Source organism: Podarcis pityusensis (assembly GCF_964106645.2).
Source record: "Podarcis pityusensis genome assembly, chromosome: 6".
Classification (NCBI taxonomy): domain Eukaryota; kingdom Metazoa; phylum Chordata; class Lepidosauria; order Squamata; family Lacertidae; genus Podarcis; species Podarcis pityusensis.
This window is the reverse complement of record NC_138030.1, coordinates 78,545,665-78,565,809: the sequence shown is the minus strand read 5'-3', so window position 1 is coordinate 78,565,809 and position 20,145 is coordinate 78,545,665. Positions and strand designations below refer to the sequence as shown.

Genomic DNA, 20,145 nt, shown 5'->3' with positions numbered 1-20,145 from the left:
TTAGAACAGGAACAGTCAGACCAAAAGGTGTGTTATTTCCATTTTGATCAGCATACTGCTGTTTCTTCCCCTTTATTACGTATACTCCTTTTGAACAAACTGATGAGCTAGATTTCTGGGCTTTCTTGGTTTCTGGACACACTCAAGGACTAGTCATTCTCCCATGTTTCTCAAATGGGTTGGGCTGTGCTACCGGTTCTTAAAGTGCCAGCGAGAGCAGTGGAGAGACATGTTGGAGTTGTCAAGCAGGAGATCTGGAATCCCTATTTTCAGGGAGATCACTGCACGGCAGTGGAAATTCCACAGGTGACATGTCTAGGTGACATATCAGTGGATAGTGGCAGCAGAAAGAACAAGAAATACAGTGGGACATCCTTTCTTACAAGCCTACCCCATATAGTTGGCACTGGAGTAAGCGGTTTCCTTCCATCACAGACCGCACATGTAGAATCATAGATTCGTAGAATTGTAAAGTTAAAGGGACACCAAGGGTCATCTAGTCCAAACCCCTGCAAAGCATGAGAGATGGCCACCCAACCTCTGCTTCAAAACCTTCAAGCAAGGAGAGCCCACCATTTACTCAGGGAGACAGTTCCATTGTTAAGCAGGTCTTACTCTCAGAAAGTTCTTCCTGATGTTTAGTCGGAATCCTTTCTTGTAACCATTGGATTGAGTCCTACCCTTCAGAGCAGGAGAGAACAAGCTTGCTCCATCTTCCATGTGACAGCCCTTGAGATATTTGAAGATGGCTGTCATATCTCCTCTCAGTCTCCTCTTTAAGGAGCTGGGTCTGTTTTAGCCTGGAAACTGCTCCTCATGAGGCTTGGTTTCCAGACCCTTGATCATCTTAGTTGCCCTCTTCTGCACACATTCCAGCTTGTCGATATCCTTCTTAAATTTTGTTACCCGGAATTCTGCTTAAAAACCTCCAAGGAGAACTAAAATTTTCAGAAGTTAGACTGCAGCAATATCTTTCCCCAGCTCTAATAGCACAACCCTTTGTGTGTTTACTCAGAAGTAAATCCAACTGAATTCCAGGTAAATGTGCATAGGATTGCTCCCCGAATAACCTTCAGGATAGCCAGATATTCATCTCTATTTTTCTACATAATGAAAAGCATTGATCCTATTTTTACATCCAGATTAGCTTGGTCTGCTAAATTGTAATGATTCTTACCTACTTTCTGCCCAGATTAAGTTCTTTGAAATTGCATTCCTCTGATTTACATTGAAAGGCTGAATTTGGCTCAGTGAATTTAGCTGCTCCCAGCCTCTTAGAACATTAACAACAAACAACTTGGTTCTGGACCATTAGACAACAGACTGCTTGTTAGTGGCGGGTAGCAATCAGTTTTCATCGGCTTGTTAATTTATTGCATTTCACGTGATGGATGCGGCAAATTTGTGATTAGTTTTGTTTTCTCTGCATTTTTTAATGCTGAAGAATGGGATACAAGGGATGTTTAGATGATCGGTGGATATGGGATCACAATTCTTGGCTCTTCCCACCCTTTTGTTAACTGCAGAATGGTAGAAAATATATGTTCCCATTATTTTAGAAGTAGGAGATAAACAAAGGAGATTTCAACAAACAAACAAAAAAAACCACTGCCTCAATGAATAGGTGAAAAATACAGAAGTACTGGGGTACTTCACTGCTGCTACATAAAGGCAGGGAGTTAGAGCAACTTGTGCATGTCTGCTCAGAAATATGGGATGCATGACACTTACTCCTAAATCAGTAAGCATAGTATAGCAGCTTTAGTTCTCACTGAAATCAATGGACATATTTAGGCTGGGTCTAAATCTAATAATAATAATACAGTGGTACCCTGGTTACAAACTTAATTCGTTCTGGAGGTCCGTTCTTAACCTGAAACTTTTCTTAACCTGAGGTACCACTTTAGCTAACCGCCGCACGATTTCTGTTCTCACCCTGGGGCAAAGTTCTCAACCTGAGGTACTACTTCCAGGTTAGTTGAGTCTGTAACCCGAAGTGTTTGTAACCCAAGGTACTACTGTAATAATAATAATAATAATAATAATAATAATAATAATATGAATCCAGTGAAGTTACTGAGCAAGTATATTTTTCTGGAACTCCCACAGCAGACTTGAGTAGGGCATTGGGGGAGGAGAGAGGGGGGAAGTTCTGTTGTGCAGACGAAAGTTTGGGATGTACACATATTTATTAGATGGACAGTGTGTATGCTTACGGTTGATGCCCAGTTCACTCTGTTGGGAGATCTAGGACCTCATTTTCTTTCAAGAGTTCAGATTTCTCATCCCGCAGATTAGCCTGTGGCACTATTCATAGGAGGTTTCCTCGGAATTCCCACCAAATTTCAATGAAGTGAAATCTTGAGGCTCGCATTGAGGTCCCTCCTTAGTAAAAAGAACAACGTGAGAGTGATGCTCAGGGAAGAGGGGCAGGTTAATTTTGATGAGATTTATAACATTTATCAGCAGAGTCTTAATACTTGGGGCACTCAAAAGATCTTGATGAAGCCCCACTAATCTACCTCTTACCTACCATGGATATCCTGCTGAGTGTCTGGGGCTGGCATAGAAACTTGCCTTGCACTCAGAAGAGCTGATACAATCTGGGATTAAAGTTGTCAGTGATATTCACTTAAAAGCAAAATGTCAAGGCTAATCTGGGCTTTCTGCTCAGGAGGGGAAAAGAAGAGCTCTGACCTGACTATCAAAATTTATCGGGGCAGGGAGAGGGGGGCAGGTTCTGTACATGCAAAGATTTACTGAAGGGTGAAGGGCATAGAAACAGAAATGACTGCAGCACTTTCAAGTATGCTTTATGTGCTTTTTAGGATGGCACATGTTTCATTTAATAATAATAATAATAAAAATTGTTGTTACCCTAACTCTGAGGAATAAGCTATTAGAAATGTGAATACACAAGCGGCTATGGCCATCGTAAAGCTTATTCATGGCGTATGTAAATCACAAATCACCTGGAGAATTATAAAGGGAAGGAAATCAGCCGCTTGAAACATACTCAATAGTTTTCTTTCAAGCCATTTGGTTCTACTGTTAACAAAAAATATTTGGAGCATTAAAAAATTTTTATTGTTATTTGCCCAGCAGACCGTAACAGCTCTGAAGCCAGTTGCACTGTTTATTCAATATACCAGCTCTGTTCTTTCAGTTTATCGTGTTAAATAGTTGTCTGAGCAATCCTTACAGGGCATATTTTGTGTAACCGCCTATAGCAGGTTTTTCATAACCAGTTAGGTTGTTGAAGAGGGTGTGTGTGTGTGTCATTGTGTAGTACGGTGGTTTCAAAACTTCCCCCCACCCCTCAGACCACTTGAAAATTGCTGAAAGTCTTGGCAGGCCACTCAGTGATTTTTCTGCCTGTTATAGCAATTGCAGTGCACTGTGCTAGATACTGTATGATTTTCCATTGCATCTCCTATTGCTTCTTTTATTTCTTGTATAGTGTATTTTATTGTGTTGCAATTAGAATACCATAGAATACAATACAAGACAAAAATGCAATAACAATAAAAAGGAGTAAAAGAAGCAATAAAATTAAAATTAAAAATCAATGTGAAAGCTGTACTTAATGCAGTTTATGTGCTGCCTCCCTTCATCAGCCACAAATCCACAGACATGCCATAGGTAACCTGAATGAAACTGTCACACAACTGGTGGTCCATGGCAGAGGCAGTTTTAGGCTAGCATGACCGGTGCAAGAGATGAAACAGCAATGCTGTAGAATGGAGTGTGAGAAGAGGGGGATGTTGAATTTTAGAGTGCCACAGATATTGAGAGCCCAAAGTCTTCCACTGCCTATGGATCACAGTTTCGGAACCCTTGTAATCATGACTATATATAGCAGTTTAGAATTGTAAAAGTACTTCACATATATTACCTGTAATCCTTACTGTCTGCTGTTCACTCCTGTATCCATTCCACCCTCCTCCTCAGTTGTTTCCCTGTATCTTAGATTGCAAACCTCTTAGGACCAGAACCGATCAAACCTCTTCTTTGTAAAGCACTGTAGATCAATGGTGCTGTATGAATAAGAATATCCCCGTGTGAATGATGGGGCACGAGGCCCAAAACCTGGGAAGAAACAACATAGGGAGCTCCCTCACACCGAGTTAACCTGATTAGACCATCTAGCTCAATATTGTCTGCACTGATTGGCAGAAGCGCTCTGGGATTTCAGTTAGACATCTTTCCCATATCTATTGTGAGATGCTGGGGACCGAATCTGGAAAATTCTGTATGTGATGCATGGGCTCCATCACTCTGTTGCAGCCCTTCCTCAGTATAAGATGGTGACTTGCCTAAGCCCAACCTAATATGTACAGGCACCTCCTATTTTGCATGCAGTCAAAGCACACACTATTGTGCATGTGTGGGCAGTTTTCAGACCTGGAGGTAGAGCGGGCTTATATGTGCTCTGCCAACACGTGAAATGACCAGGAACATAATCCCCATGAAAGTTGGGGGGGTTGCCTGCCCACAGCAAGATTTGAACTGTGGCAATTCCATGGCCTAGGTCTACACTATAGCTGTGCTCTGTTACCTGATGGTTTCCTGGCATTAAAAAACCGAAACAAGGGCAGAAAGTGGTAGCAGATTCACGTAGCTTACTCAGCATTGCTTGGGTTGCAATGCTTTTCCTGTGACTACTGCAAAGCCAGCAGCCTTGTGCATTGGACCTGGTACATGTTCCATGGCTGTACAAAGGAGAGAAATTCAGTTCCTGAATCTAAATACATCTGCTGGCCTTGTAAACTGCCTGGATTAGGTGTTGGGGAACTGTGGCTCCACAGATGTTCTTGGGATTCCAGCTCCCTTCAGCCCCAGCCAGCATGGTCAATGCTCCAGGTTGATGGGAGTTGTATGTCCACCAAGGTCTGAAGAGTTTATGGTTCCACATCCATGGCCTGGATTGAAGCCTACCCGGAGGCCACATGGAAGCTTATTTGAGCTCTTTGGAGAAAGAACTAGCCATAAGGGCCAAACTAGCAGCAACAGGAAGACAAGGACCTGAATCAGCTCAGGAAATGGCACGGCCCCAGGCACTCTGACCAGATGTTTGGAAGCTGTGGCTGGATGGTTACGTGGGAGCTGGTTGAAGCTAAATCCTTCGAAGACAGAGGTCTTGTGGCTGGGACGGGGCGATATGGGATTGAGGGGGCAACTCCCATCTCTTGCGGGGGTGCAATTAGTGCCAGCACCGTCCGTTAAGAGTTTGGGTATAATCTTCGACACCTCCCTTTCCATGGAGGCGCAGATTGCAGCTATAACAAAGGCGGCATATTTTCATCTCCGCCAAGCTAAGCAGTTGGCTCCTTACCTCTCTCGCCCTGACCTAGCCACTGTGATCCACGCGACGGTCACCTCCAGACTGGATTATTGTAACTCGCTCTACGTGGGGCTGCCCTTGAGACTGACCCAGAAACTCCAGCGGGTGCAGAATGCTGCAGCGAGACTCCTTACGAGGTCTTCGCCGCGAGATCACATTCACCCGGTGCTATACCAGCTGCACTGGCTCCCAGTGGAGTACAGGATCAGGTTTAAGGTGCTGGTTTTAACCTTTAAAGCCCTATACGGCCTAGGACCCTCGTACCTACGGGACCGCCTCTCCTGGTATGCCCCACAGAGAAACTTACGGTCTTCAAATAAAAACATCTTGAAGGTCCTAGGCCACAGAGAAGTTAGGCTGGCCTCAACTAGAGCCAGGGCTTTTTTGGCTGTGGCTCCGATCTGGTGGAACACTCTGTCACAAGAGACCAGGGCCCTGCGGGACTTGACATCTTTCCGCAGGGCCTGCAAGACAGAGCTGTTCCACCAGGCCTTTGGCCAGGGCATAGCCTGACTCCCTTCCTCGGCAATCTTCGTGGAGCTCTGGCCCAATGGTTGCCAGTGGCTTGAATTAATTAATTTTATAATGAATGATTTTAGAGTGTTGTTTATGCTGTACTTTTGTACTGTTTTATTGTTGTTAGCCGCCCTGAGCCCGGCTTCGGCTGGGGAGGGCAGGATATAAATAAAATTTATTATTTATTATTATTATTATTGAGTAAGAAGATATTTCATTCATCCCACTTCCATCCTGCTGTTTCCCCAGTCTAAATCATCCCCCTCTCCTGGGGCTGCTACTTTGCATCACAAGGAAATAATATCCTGTTGGAACCTAACATCTACCCCTCCCTCTTCTCTGTCTAATTCCTTCCACATGTCCAGAATTGGGCTCTTAAATTTCAAAGTGCAATAAAGCACCTCCGCAATTAACAAAGTTACGCTTCTCTCTTTTTTCCCCATCAGTGCAATGAGGAGAAGAGTATGGTCCTAAACACTTGCAATATTTTCAGGAATGTAGTTCTGGCTGATTGCTGTAATAAAGATGTTCATGGGGAGTTTCTTGCTGCCTAAGATTTACTGTACGTGACTCAGTTTAACAACAAAAAGCTAAAACAGCTGCTTTGTTACAAGACTACAAATTAATTTAGCTACAAGTCCAATTTTCTCTTTCTTCCTGTTGCCTCCCAATCACTGCAGTAATATGAAACCATTTCCAACTAAGGATCGCTCTTGAGATCCAATGCAATTTAAGGGACTGGTAGCTTATGCTATGATCCAGTGGACCTAGTTAATAAACACTGCCTCCTCCAGGAGAAACATCCACATTGCTTATTTACAGAGCCAGGATGGTGTCTTTCTGACAGTTGCAGCACATTTCTTCCTGAATTAAATGTGGAGATGTTCTTTGGAAGGAGCCAAGTCCAGAACAGTAACTCATGCAGAGATTCACTGAAAAGCTTCCTCTGTGGGTAATTCTGCTCAGACCTTCACAAGTAGCAACTCAGTGAACAGATCACACTCTGCAGAATTGGCAAAGTTAACAGCTAAAAATAAGACGACCTAATGGCAAAGGTTTTGTGGAAGAATGGAAACCCCCTTTCAGATTATTTAAAGAAATTGTATTATATGATGAACAGGCAAGCAGGGTTTGAACTATGAACAACAGAAGGGATTAAAGATTGCAGTAGTTTTGTTAAGGTTTAAGAGATAGAAGACAGGGTGCAGCAGAAACAGAAACACCATGGAAAAGGAGGTGGGAAGTTGTTGTTTTTAAAAAAGTTTTTATTATGTATTGAAATGTATGTGTGAAATTTTGGAAAACTTAATTAAAAAAAACTTTGAAAAAAATGAATGAATCATACACAATTGCACAAATGCAGAAGAAATTATCTTCAGGGAGGCCAATTGAAGTGCGTAGAACAAATGCCGATACATAGTGGGCAGACTCTTCTGTGGATAGATGCTTTCAGGATAAGGCACCACTGACTTATTTAGTCCATAAATTCTTAGCAGTTCTTTCGTGACACACTTTCTATACTCTGGCACAGTTTAGAAATTACTCAGAAAAAGTATTGGACTTGAATCCCTGCTCAGGCATAGGTGACCCTGGGTGAGTCTCTCTCTCTCTCTCTCTGCTTCACATCCCTTGTTATGAGCATAAAATAGGAGAGCCGCTGTGCATGAACCTGAGAATGCTCCTCTGCTTTGGAAGAAGGGCAAGCGAGGCCATTCCAAGACATTTTGCTGCCTGAGGCAAAGAATAAGACAATGTCCACTCCACATAGAGAATACAAATGGGCTGGCAATTGAACTGGGAAGAACTCAAATGGGATAAACCAATCTGTGAGGGAAACTGTGGAGAACACTGGTTTTACAACTTTTTGTGAGTGGTAACAGCTTGATTCTGGAGGTCCCAGGCCACTGTGAGGCAAGTTTATGTACTGTATCTGCCACTCCATTTTGTTATTGTATTCAATTTGCGCACATTTATGAACAGATAAACTGGTGAAATTGCAGTGTTTTCTCTCCACCTCCCCACATTTTAGTATCTAATTTGAGGTGAAATAGAAGGTTTGAGGTCAAATTTAGGCAGCAGTGACATTCCTTCCGGCAGATGATGGTTGAGAACTGCTGGACATGTGTTGGATGAAGTACAGGCCCCTCCAGCCCATTTGAGTTAGGAGCCTCTGTACGAGAGAGTCGACTCCAGCAAAAGTTCCAAGTGCAAAATGGCCACCGGCATGTCAGACGGCATCAACAAAAATGGCAGTGGCAATGCTCTGACCTCATCGTCTGGCTCTAATGATTCTAATCTTTGACTACAGCTTTCACTTATCATCTCGAGTTCAGCCTCAAAACATGCTGAATAATTTAACAAGTACAATATGTTCCAACTCGGCAGCTTGCAAGAAGTTGCAACCCCTACTTTTGTTCAGAGGAGTCACCAAATGGTGGAAATGTCATGCTCTTCTTAAAGCACATCTTCCCCTGGATTCCCTTGGTAGACGGCACTGATTCCCCCACCCCCGTTTTTTTCCTAAAGATGTTTTGTTTTTCTGCTTTTCATCAGGGTGGGGTTGCCATGGCAATAAAGTAGGCTGCCTTAGTGGATTTCACCTTTGCTGTCTTGCCTCATATGGTTCTGTCTCCTCAGAGCAAATATGGTGGATGCAATGTACATACAGATGGCTGATTTCAGACCTCTTCCTTGACTGCGCTTGGCAGTCCCTCTCCTGAGACTCCAAAGGCAGCACTTCACAAACCAGCATTCATCCTTCCTCCCTTTAATGACCGCCATCACATGTCTCAATTGCTTTATGAACTCGCTTTTAAGATGGACAAAGCTTTTCATGAAAGGCTCCCTCTTAGTACAAACAGACGCATTTCGATTAAGGAAATTGTCAGGCTGTCTCGACTTTTCTCTTGGCATGACTTTGGGATAAATGAACAATGAAGTTGCTACAAGAAAAGGATTAGGCACCCAGAACTTTTAAGGCAAATGCCTTGGAAATGCCATCACAGAAGTCCTCTTACTCAACTCTAAGGTCTTATTTCAGGTTACGCCTAAAGTGACTCTCCTTTAGATGTGATTAACTTGTGTAAATGGGGACAAAGTGAGGACAGTGAATAACTTCATAGACACAGGAACTCATCAGAACATGATCTGACCTTAGAACATCACCTGGCCTCCCCAAAACAGCATTCCACAGGTAAACCTCCATGAGCCACACTACAGTGCACAACAAAGAGAGACAAAGTGTCAGGATAGTGCAGCAGATCAAAGAGTTCTTCTGGAGGAACTAAATTTTTCTGAGGGCTGGCTCACATCTGAATGTTCACCATCTGCTATGTCACTGATTACAGGTGGGTCTTCTCCCAAGTAGACTCTTTCGCCGAAAGAGATGCCTGGCAGCCCAGTGGCGACTGCTATGCCAACTCTATGATTCTTACTGGGTCCCACTGGGTCCCACCTCTTTCCAATTTCTTGTTTTTAGTCTTTTTTAAAAAAATAAAAATAAAATCCTTGCAGCTCAAAAAAGCAGCTCTTCCTATAATAACACAGAAGTAGGATCTCCCCTGAGAACTTTGCTGAAATTACCTCAGAATATCTCAGCTGTATTGCATGAAGGAAAGCCTATTTCCTTACTTCATTTTGCAATTTGCTTCCCCGTGAAACATTACTGGCACAACCCTGCACAGGAAAAACTGGCCCTTGCTTGAAGTTGTGAGGAGATTTTATATAATGGTAGCCTGAGAGACCCAGAATGCCCACACTTGCTTGCTTTGAAGTACTGACCCAAGCCTGGAGGGAGGACCCTAAATCTATCATTCTGAATTTTTCAAATGCTGGCAGGGCTTTTTAACAAATGGAAGCTTGATTTGGCAGCCACAAGGCATCCTGCTTCACCTTGAAATCAACCATATCTCCATAGCCTTAGGCCCCAGTCCAGCAAAGCATTATAAACCCACGCTTAACATTTCACTGTTCCATTTGGGACTGTGGAGACATTGAGCGGCTGAAAACTCAGTACACAGTGAAGTGTTTTAATGGATCGAAATACCAGTTTCCACATCTAAAGAAAAGGGTAATGATAGGCCCAGAGTAGTGCTTATCATCGCACAAAGGAGGCGTGAGGATAACGTCTTAATGACATTCTTTGAGAATCTTGGATAGAAGGCAACACAGGAATGCAAACTAAACTCCTATTCCTACAAGCAGAAAGTTATGTGGGCAGAAAATTATGTGCTCAAAGGTGAAAGCTCCATTAAAAAGCAAGGGTAGCATTAGGGTTTGACAACCTGACCATTTATACTGTATTACATAATTTTAATGTGGCATGCATGGACTACAAGCTCCCACTTTCCTGCTGGCTACAAATGAGGTGTTTGGGCAGCTGCCTTGTCTTGCTTGGCCTTGGAGACATTACAGGTCCTAGCATACCATTCACTCATACCTCCCATGTGTCCGGACTACCTATTTTTAGGCATCTCTCCATAGTAGATTACTGTCTCACTTTCCCCCCTCTTTTCCCCTTTTGGGAGTGCTTTGTTAAAATGATGTTTGTGGCTAGATTTGTTACCCTTTGATGTTCTACTTCCTGCCCAAGATCTCTGGACAAAAGCGGGGTGATACGTATTGTTTCTAGAGGCTGATGAAGAGGCTAATGCCATTCAACAAAAGGATGGCATCCATATCAGGGATGGCGTACCTCTGATCCTAGGGTGATATTTAACTTACAAGGCTGTTTCCACCAGAACCACACACACCTGCCCCACACCTGGTGTCATTATATATGATCAGCTGATCTAGGGGGAGTTCAGTTCTGCTTGATACAGAAAGCTGGATGGAACCCTTACTCAGCATAGGTGTTTGTTCAGACCATGTTGAAATAGGCTGCTTTAATTTTAAAAGTCTGGATTTTATTTCTCTGCTTCTTTACTCATTTTAGTCCTTACATCTAAATTACATTTCCCTCTTGGTTTCTTGTTTTTGTTTTTTAAGAAGCACTACGGTCTCTTTCATCACTGTAACATTTGCCACCTGAGTCCTATCATTGCCTTTCCAACCTTTTTCTCATTATGGGTGAGGCACTCTGTTGATTGACCCAACTCGCTAAGGCTTAAAAGCTTTCTGTTTTACTGAACTTTGATTTATTGTCTGTCTACTGATAATAGCAATGACATCCCAACTTGTTCTAGCCTCGTGTTGTAAATGGCTTGCCTGCTTTGTAATAGGTGAATAGGTTACATTTAGTTAACTATTGATATATATATATTCTCTCTAATCTGATGAAGTTGGAGAACTTGAAGGCTTGCTCACTCTTTTGTGATATTTTGGTTGGCCTAATAAAGGTATTGCCCTAATATGAATTATGGGCTTTTGTGTTCCTCACTCAAGAAATCCTAGTCTAATTTGATGTCTGTAGAATAATGAAAAATGAGTCTCAGGCTGCATTCTGTTTTTGTTTTTGTTTTTTAATTATATTTATTGAGAGTTTTAAGATTACAAAGAAAAACAAGGAAGAAAAGAAGAAAAAAGAACAGATAACAATTAAACAATACAAATCGATAAAAGTCAAAATCAAAAAGCAAAGGCAAAACACATAATACATCAAAATCAAAAAACAGAATTAAACAAAAAAAAATTAAAAGCAGATCCAGTATTCTCAAATCCTTAACTGTCATTACCTTATTTCATCGACCTCCTCACACCTCCCTTTTTTGTATTCTAGTTGTTAGTTGTCTCAGCAAATCCTTTCCATTTTTCATAATATTCTGTCATTTCATAATATTCTGTCATTAAATTACCTTAATCTATTTTAGCCTTATCTTACCATAAAAAACCCTAGAACTTAAAACTTAAATCTTATTTATACCAATTTCTCATAGCCATAGCATATTCTTACATAGGTCTTTTTAACATTTCTGCTGAAGACAAATAATTTCGTTCCAACATTTTTCTAATACTCATTAATTTTACAAAACATTCCTAAATAGAATTTTTAAAACTTTCTTCCAATCTTCATCCAGCGTCTCTTCCTCCTGGTCTCGGGTTTTGTCAGTCCTTTCTATCCCATCCATCTAGTTCATTAACCTGGTAACCTTATGTCCGAGGCCCTTAAGTCTCTTCCATGTCCCTTCCGCAGATCTTCTTCATATTTATACCTGTACTTTACTTTGTCTTCTGCTCCTTTCACTCGTGGAGACTCCAGCTTGACAATATTTTTGTCCCTTCTCGACAGATCAGCCCCTTTTCCATAGTCCACACTGAGCTCCATGTGGTATTTAAAAGCATGTTTCAAAGTCCCTCCAAGGTTGAGGACCCCCACAAGTCCAAACTCCTCCCGGCCCAACGCCAGATTTGAAAATTCAAAACATCCCTGCATAGGGGGGTCTATCCAGCCCCCCATCTCCAAGCCGAACAAGACTCTATCTCTCCAAATCTGGCTTTTCCAGGTTCATTCATCAGATCCAACAACTCATGTTCCTGCTGGGCCACAGTTCCCTCCATCTCTGCCTCCCGAGGTCCAGCCACAACCTCCTCCCTCATCTGATCTGTCAGAGCACACTCCTGAATTAATTCCTGAGTGGGTTCTATGTACATACCCACTACCTGTCCAAAATTTCTGATCGCATCAGTCATCAAATCCGTCTTGTAACTGTTCCAATAAAGCACTTGTTTTACAGAAAGCACGCACCAGAGCCTCCGAGTACATTGTTGTGCAAGGTCAAAGTCTAATCCCACGATCTTAATCTATTGCAGCTGCAAAACTCCCCAGTTCAGATTAACAGTTTCACAAGCTCCCTCTAGGGGAAGAACTTCTATTTGTATCCATCTCTCTCTCTCTTTTTTTTTTTAGCAGATCTAACAACAAAGTTTCCTTTTTCAGATATTTCTCAATATTTTGTTCCTTTTAGCTGCGAAGGAGAACAATGGAATCACTATGTTTCTCTTCTTTTAACTATCTGTCAAAAACGTTTGTCTATAGTCAATGAGCTTCCCGAAAACCTCTGTCCTGACACCCCGCTTCCAGGTTCAAGACGGTGGAAAATTGCTTTTCTTTAGACTCTCTTCTGCAGGTTTAAACGGTCCAGAAAAAATCCCCCCTCTCCTCCTGCTTCCAAAGGGGGTTCAGTAATTTTAAATGATGAAAGTTGATCCTTTACAAACGATTTTCTAAACTCTAGCTTGCCATGTCTTTGCTTTAATCTTTCTACAAAAAGCGGAAGGCTGACTTCCTGTTTAGACCTTCCCGCTTCAGTGCCAAATTAAAAGGAATTTCTTAGTCCAATTTTCCGTTCTACTCACGGGTCGTTGTTTAGAGTCCAATTGTCCAAATTTAACCTACTCACAGGTAGTTGTTTTTGTAGCCAGATTGACACAGGAAAAAGGTAGTGCTCTCTGGTAACGGCTGTGCGGCTTCGCTCCACGGAAGAAGCAGTTGACTCTCAGCACCGCTCCGCTTGCCCCGCTTCGCTCCGGAGCCCGTAATTGGGTTCCTTTACAAATTGGGGGGGCGCGAAAGGTGCTCGCCGAGTCCCACGGTCACAGGCTTCACCCGCCTGTGATTTTTTAAAGGGTCCCCACTTCGCCGTAGCAGAACAGACCCGATTTCCGTAGAGCTAGTCCCTCCGGATCAGAGGGAGTCCGCCATTACCGATGGCGCCACCCCGGAAGTCTCCTCAGGCTGCATTCTGTTTCGCTTTTATGAAGTTTTATGTTTGTGTGGCTCTTGTTGTACACCACCCTGATATTTTGCATGAGGGGCAGTCTAGACATAATTTTATATATAATTAAGAATAAGAAAATTCTATGCCCATTTATCTGGGGATGCACTTCTGCATAGTCAATATATAATTGTGATGGTAGATGTGTGCCAATTCCAATAAGCTACTCAAAATCTGAAAAAAGTTGCGGATGGCGCTGAAGGGACGCAGGTGGCGCTGTGGGTTAAACCACAGAGCCTAGGACTTGCTGATCAGAAGGTCGGCGGTTTGAATCCCCACGACGGGGTGAGCTCCCATAGCTTGGTCCCTGCTCCTGCCAACCTAGCAGTTCAAAAGCACATCAAAGTGCAAGTAGGTACCGCTCCGGCGGAAAGGTAAACGGTGTTTCTGTGTGCTGCTCTGGTTCGCCAGAAGCAGCTTAGTCATGCTGGCCACATGACCCGGAAGCTGTATGCCAGCTCCCTTGGCCAGTAAAGCGAGATGAGCACCGCAACCCCAGAGTCGGCCATGACTGGACCTAATGGTCAGGGATCCCTTTACCTTTACCTTTACTCAAAATCTGAAAACTGCTATTTTAAGCTGTAGTAGGATAAAAGCTGAGAACTCAAAATATATAATAGGTTTTAATGCAGTAGATAATAAATATCCATGTTGTAAGCATCCCCCCCCTTTTACTGCTTCTCCAGCTCACAAACAGCCAGTTCACATGTGCAGGTGTATCACTTTACCTTTTGAGGGCTTTTAGATGAATGTAGGATCTGACTCCCTTTTGTGTTTGAGAGGAAGTGAGGTGAAAGGAGGCCATGATGGGCATTAGGAATTGACCATGCATGTGTGAACCAGAGCCATCATGGTGTGGTGGCAAAACATCTGCCTTACATGCAGAAGGTCCCAAGTTCAACCCAACCTTCTCCAGGTAGGACTGGGAATGTCCCCTTCCTAGAGCCTTAGAGAGCCACTTCCAGTTGATGTAGAAATACTGAGTTAGATGGACCAATGGTCTGACTCAGTTGAAGGCAGAGGGTAAGAGTCAGGAACTTAGCCTGTGACTTAGGACTTGAGAGCCCAGAGGTCAAATCCCTGCTCAGCCATGAAACTCACCAAGTGACCTTGGGCCAATTGCTGTGATGATAAAATGGACAGGGGAAGAGTCATGTTCATCATCTTAAACTCATGACGGAAAAGTGGGACATAGATTAAATAATAATAATAATAATAATAATAATAATAATAATAAATCCTAAGGCTCTATGTATGGTCCTAGACATAGAATCTGTGGCTGTAGCCACAGATGAGGAACACAATGTTTTTGTTTCTTTACTTCCATGTTGGGATTTAGATGTGCCTCCATTATTCATCTTTCCTTTTCTTTGGATGCATAGAAGAAGATATGGCTGCTGGGAAATGCCTCCCTTTTCGGTAATCTAATGAGGTTTATCACTTTGCTGAAATATGCTTGTGAGTATTTTAATCATTATTGCTCATTTGACGGCTGTGTGCAATCAATAAACAAGCTCAAACATCTGTTGCCCCGAAAAATGGATCAGATTAATTAAATGATGTTCCATATACATTTATTAAGGGAATGCTGTCAGAGAACCTTCACTAATAATCAGGAGGTGTCGAGGGTGGAGAATGCTGATGGAAAATAATGCCAGTCAACTCTCAAATGAAATACCTCTCTAAAGAGAAAGCCCACACTCCCACTCTTTTGTTGTAGTATTTTAATATGTATGCAGGCATGCATATACTCTTAGGCAGTAGTAAACTGAAACCAATATGCCCCCACCCAGAAAACCCCACCACCACCCCTATGGATTTTGAAGTTTTCGGCATATTCTTCCATGTGTGAAAGCTGGCAAATGTTTGGTATCAAGCAGTGTTTGACATCCAAGGATTGTTCAGAAGCATGCAACATTTGACTGCATCAGGCTTGCAACAGAATTTAGATGACCATTGTATAAACTTGTGTGATTAGGCTTTCAAATTTTCTGCAAAGCCTGTACTTGTACTGCAGGATCTCTGCCTCAGATCTCTCCTGCCTCTCACCCACCACATGAATGACAGTGGGGGATGCAGGCCAGATCCACCAAAATTGTTGAGTTGTGTTTTTTTAGGGGAACTGCCAAAGTGGTAGAGCTTTTTTTGGTTGCGGGGGACAGGCTTCTCCAGTTAACTGATTACTTTCAATGCTTCTCTCTCTCTCTCTCTCTCTCTCTCTATATATATATATATGGGGGGGGCTGTAATTACTTGAAGGCAAGAAAACCTCAGAAGAGGAGGGAGGGAATGCGAAAATAGGGCTGAACTGGCATGGGGAAAACCCTTCTTAGCCCTGCCTCTATAGATCATTGTCTGTTAAACGAGATGAGGTGAAGATTCAGGTTCCTGAAGCTTTGCGGTAGGGTGGAATGTTGTGGATTGAGGACCCTGAGCTGGCAGAGATGATGAGCACCTAGAAGATCTTCCTGCTTTCATTAGAAATTCAGTCCTATCCAATAGGCCACCTGTGAGCACCATGCTTACGCCACAGAGGAATAGAACAATAGTGAGAGCTGGGTTGGATGGCTTAGGAAGAGTGGTTTACATCCAGGTCTGCCATGTGGCTGCCAGTTTCTAGAACTGTTGATGGGATCACAGTTTCTGGAACAAATGGTGCTTAGAAGTGTTGGGATTTTGCCTACGTGCAGCTTCACACAAAGCAATTAAGAGCTGGCCGAAGGCCAAGAAGACTGAGCAGAAGGCGTTATTCTGTCTAGAGATATGGGACCTTGGATACAACTCTGCTATTGGTCGAGGTCTCCACATAGGCATGATGACTCATGACCTTCCTTGGCTGGATAGTTGGTTGGTCAGTGTGGTGTTCTGAGAGTCGTTTGGAGTTTGTCAAGAGAGAGAGTTTAAGATCCGTATCTGTATCTTGTATATAGTAACTTGTGGAGTCTGCTGTAAATAATAAACACCTCTAAGTAACCAAGTTACTAGTAGCAGCGTCTTGTTCCTGCTTCATCCTTCCTGTCTGCAACTGATTGCTTCTGGAAGTCTGCGTATGCTGTGCTATATTCAACTGGGTCTGGCTAAGATCCTGCAACAGGTTAAAGTTGCGAAACACCTCTTAAGGGGGCTTTGGCAAATATCTCTGCATAAGATTCCTCTCATGGAGATGTCCTGAATCTCAGAGATAAGAAACGTCAGGCGTTGGGGCCACACTCTCTCCACAACACGATGTAGGATCATAGAGAGTTAGAGAGTTATATTGAGTTAGTCCATTGGTCCACCTGCCCCAGTGGACCAGGGGTAGGTGGACTTCAACCTTCTGGAAGCTATTTACCACCACCATCACCCCAAATACCTCCCTGAGGTCCATCATCTAGGCCCAAGTGTAAAATAGAAGAGGGGGCAGATATACATGGTCATTTATGTATCTCAGGCAAGATTGCTGTCCTTGCACACAAAAATCCACTTCTGGGTTCCCCTCTCTGTCATAGCAGAGATGGAGGTAGTGAATTGTTGCTGAAAAGGAAGAATCAGAAATGCGTCCTGATCTTCTGCAAATGTGAGTGTTTATGTCAAGGTTTGTTCACAGGAAGGGAGGGGCAGCAGCGCAGACCTTTGTCCCCCATGGCAGAATCTGTAGATCCAGCATTGCAACGGCTCCCATTGTTCCTGACCATTGACCATGCTGGCAGTGGCTGATGGTCCAGCACCATCTGCAAGGCCCTGCCTTGGCTATCATGGCATAATATGTGCAAAATGTGATGTGTGCCTATTTGGGAAACACATGAATTTTAAACCGGGAGATCATTTTAAATGAACAATTTAAATGAATGATGTAGAGACAGGCCTCAAGGCATAAATATTTTTGCAGGGGGGGGGGGATATTGTATGCTCTTAATTATTGTCTGATGTTTGTGTTTGTGCAGCAGAGCCACTGTGATAAAATCTCTCTCTTTCATATACAGAGGGGAAATAATAATAATCTCAGTAGCCCCTGCTTCTGAAATTATTTTGGGAGGTGTTACAGTGGGAGAGGCAATCGTTCCAAGCCGCATATCTAAAATAGCCACAAGTCTAATGCATGCAAAAGGGCACCTTGGGTTGAATTTATTATGGATTCAGAGCTGTCATCACTCTCCCTGTGATTGCTTCTTCACTTGCTTATATAGAAAGACAAGCAGAACACAAGGTGTACTCACCAGGAGTTAAATTAAGAAGTGGATATAGCGGGGATGGAGCCCTTATTTATTTATTTTAAAAAAGAATCTTGACTCACTCCTCATTCCCCCTCTCACCCTGCCCCCTATAGAAATCAGGTAATTTAAATTCAGGGGCTCAAATCTTTATTTAGAATGGTAAATGGCTACCTTTTATCCCATGGGCCGGGTGCTTTTTACTGTGATTTCCCTCATCTTTTACGGCAAAGAAATGATGAGCCCTTTTCCATTGATACACCAAAAAGAGCCACATGAAAGGCTTAGCATACCTCAGAAAGTATTCTGGAACATCTAATGTCTGGAATATATGCAGAATAGCAAAGAGAGGGGGGTAGTGCTGGGGACCCTGTTAAAAGCTGTTCTCCTGTGTATTTAAGAGGAACAGATATAACAATGCAGGCAGCTCCGGAGCAAGAGTGACTCACTGCATAATTTCAACAGATAATGTAAAAAATTCTGTACTATATTATCCAGCCATACACAGGTGCTGTACTTTACCTCATGATTTGGTGATATACTCCCCTCTGTTCTGACATGTTAATTCCAGATTTGTTCCTGCCCCTTTTTATTCTTAATCAGTTGACTATCCTGCTGCATCATTATCACTGTTTTGTAATGAAATATGGAAACTTTTGCAGGGTTGCCAGATTTCCAGTATCTAATGTGCAGGGCTTGGTGCATACCTTCCAACATCCTGCTGAGGCAAATTGGGACACGAATTTGATAGAGGCCCTGCCCCTCTCACTCAGGCCTTCCCCCTTTTATTCGTGTCCCCCTCGCTCTTGGCTCTTCCTCTCTCGGGGCTCACCACTCCTCCCGCACTGCACCATCCTGCCGGCACTGCTTCTGGAAAGAGCAAGAGGAAGGGGCAGTGCACAGGCACAAGGTGAGAGTGTGGCACCCAAAAACATGCATGTTTTGGTCCTGCATTCTTGTGGGAACCAACTGGCTTGCACCAGAGCATGGGACCCGAAAACACATGTCTTTTAGTCCTGTACTCTGGTGCAGCCAGAACATAGGAGCCCAAGCGGGACATCCTAGAATACAATCAGAAGCCGGGAGAGCTTCTGTTATTCTGGGATGTCCTGCTTAAGACAGGACAGTTGTGCAGTATGTTGATGGTGTTTGTCACATGGCAGGGTTTAATGATATAATGCCATGAGGTATGTCCTGGCAATATTGAAATACCTACATTGGCTCCCAGTACGTTTCCGAGCACAATTCAAAGTGTTGGTGTTAACCTTTAAAGCCCTAAATGGCCTCGGCCCAGTATACCTGAAGGAGGGTCTCCACCCCCATCGTTCTGCCCAGATGCTGAGGTCCAGCGCCGAGGGCCTTCTGGCAATTCCCTCACTGTGAGAAGCAAAGCTACAGGGAACCAGGCAGAGGGCCTTCTCGGTAGTGGCGCCCGCCCTGTGGAACGCCCTCCCATCAGATGTCAGAGAGATAAACAACTACCTGACCTTTAGAAGACATCTGAAGGCAGCCCTGTTGAGGGAAGTTTTTAATGTGTGACATTTTAATGTATTTTTAATCTTTGTTGGAAGCCGCCCAGAGTGGCTGGGGAAACCCAGCCAGATGGGCGGGGTACAAATAATAAATTATTATTATTATTGGCAGTTCTCAAAATACCTGATATGTGGGTTGAGCTTGGAAGAATAATCAAGTGGTAAAGGGACAGAAGTGTGAAGGCCTAGAAAAATAGGGAAAATCAAGAAAGTAGCTGTGGCTACACAGAGGGGTGTGGTTTAGAAAGATTTATAAGAGCCAGATAGGAGGACCTTGAAGGGCTGCACTAGCCCCCCAGACCTGAGGTTCCTCACCCCTGCAACAGATCTTGTATCCAGCCTAGACATTTTGACATATGCCACATACAGGAATCAGCATCCTGCAAAGCTTTCCTGGATTGAATGTTAAATGCCTTTTGCCAACTTCACATCACACTATGAAGATGAAGAAGCAAATTGTTCTTTCTCTCCCACTTTTCTATTTCCTTACTTGGGAGTGGAGACGTGCTAATGTTAGTGTATGGGTTGGTGCAACCGTTGAGCAAATACAACATTTTTGAGGTAAAACTTAGGCCGTTTCAGTGCATCCTTTATGCAGCATATTACAAGAAATACTAATACAAATAAATCAGAAAACAAGAGGGAAATATACTTAGAGGAAGGCACAAAACAAATATTTAAATGATTTGTGACTTCATTCTTGCCTGAAGGGCTGCTGTATCTTTTTTAGAATTCATAAAGGAAGTCCCCCAGGATATTTCACAGTGTGACGGTACACAGCCTACTTTCGTGACAGGTCATTATTGCATATCATGCTGGGATCCGGTACCTGGCATGTGAGTCGCTGCTCC

The 20,145-nt window shown here is 43.2% G+C and overlaps 2 long non-coding RNA genes across 3 annotated transcripts in view; one reads left to right on the top strand and one right to left on the bottom strand.

Annotated features, from left to right (window-relative positions):
- LOC308478762 overlaps positions 1 to 20,145 on the top strand; it is a 141,510-nt gene that overhangs the window by 63,597 nt on the left and 57,768 nt on the right. The window lies entirely within an intron of this gene.
- On the bottom strand, positions 1,506 to 4,056 carry LOC308478808. The gene is made up of 3 exons (XR_013987297.1): positions 3,896 to 4,056; positions 2,217 to 2,385; positions 1,506 to 1,520 (listed from the first exon to the last, which is right to left on the bottom strand). It is a non-coding gene; the product is annotated as an uncharacterized lncRNA (long non-coding RNA).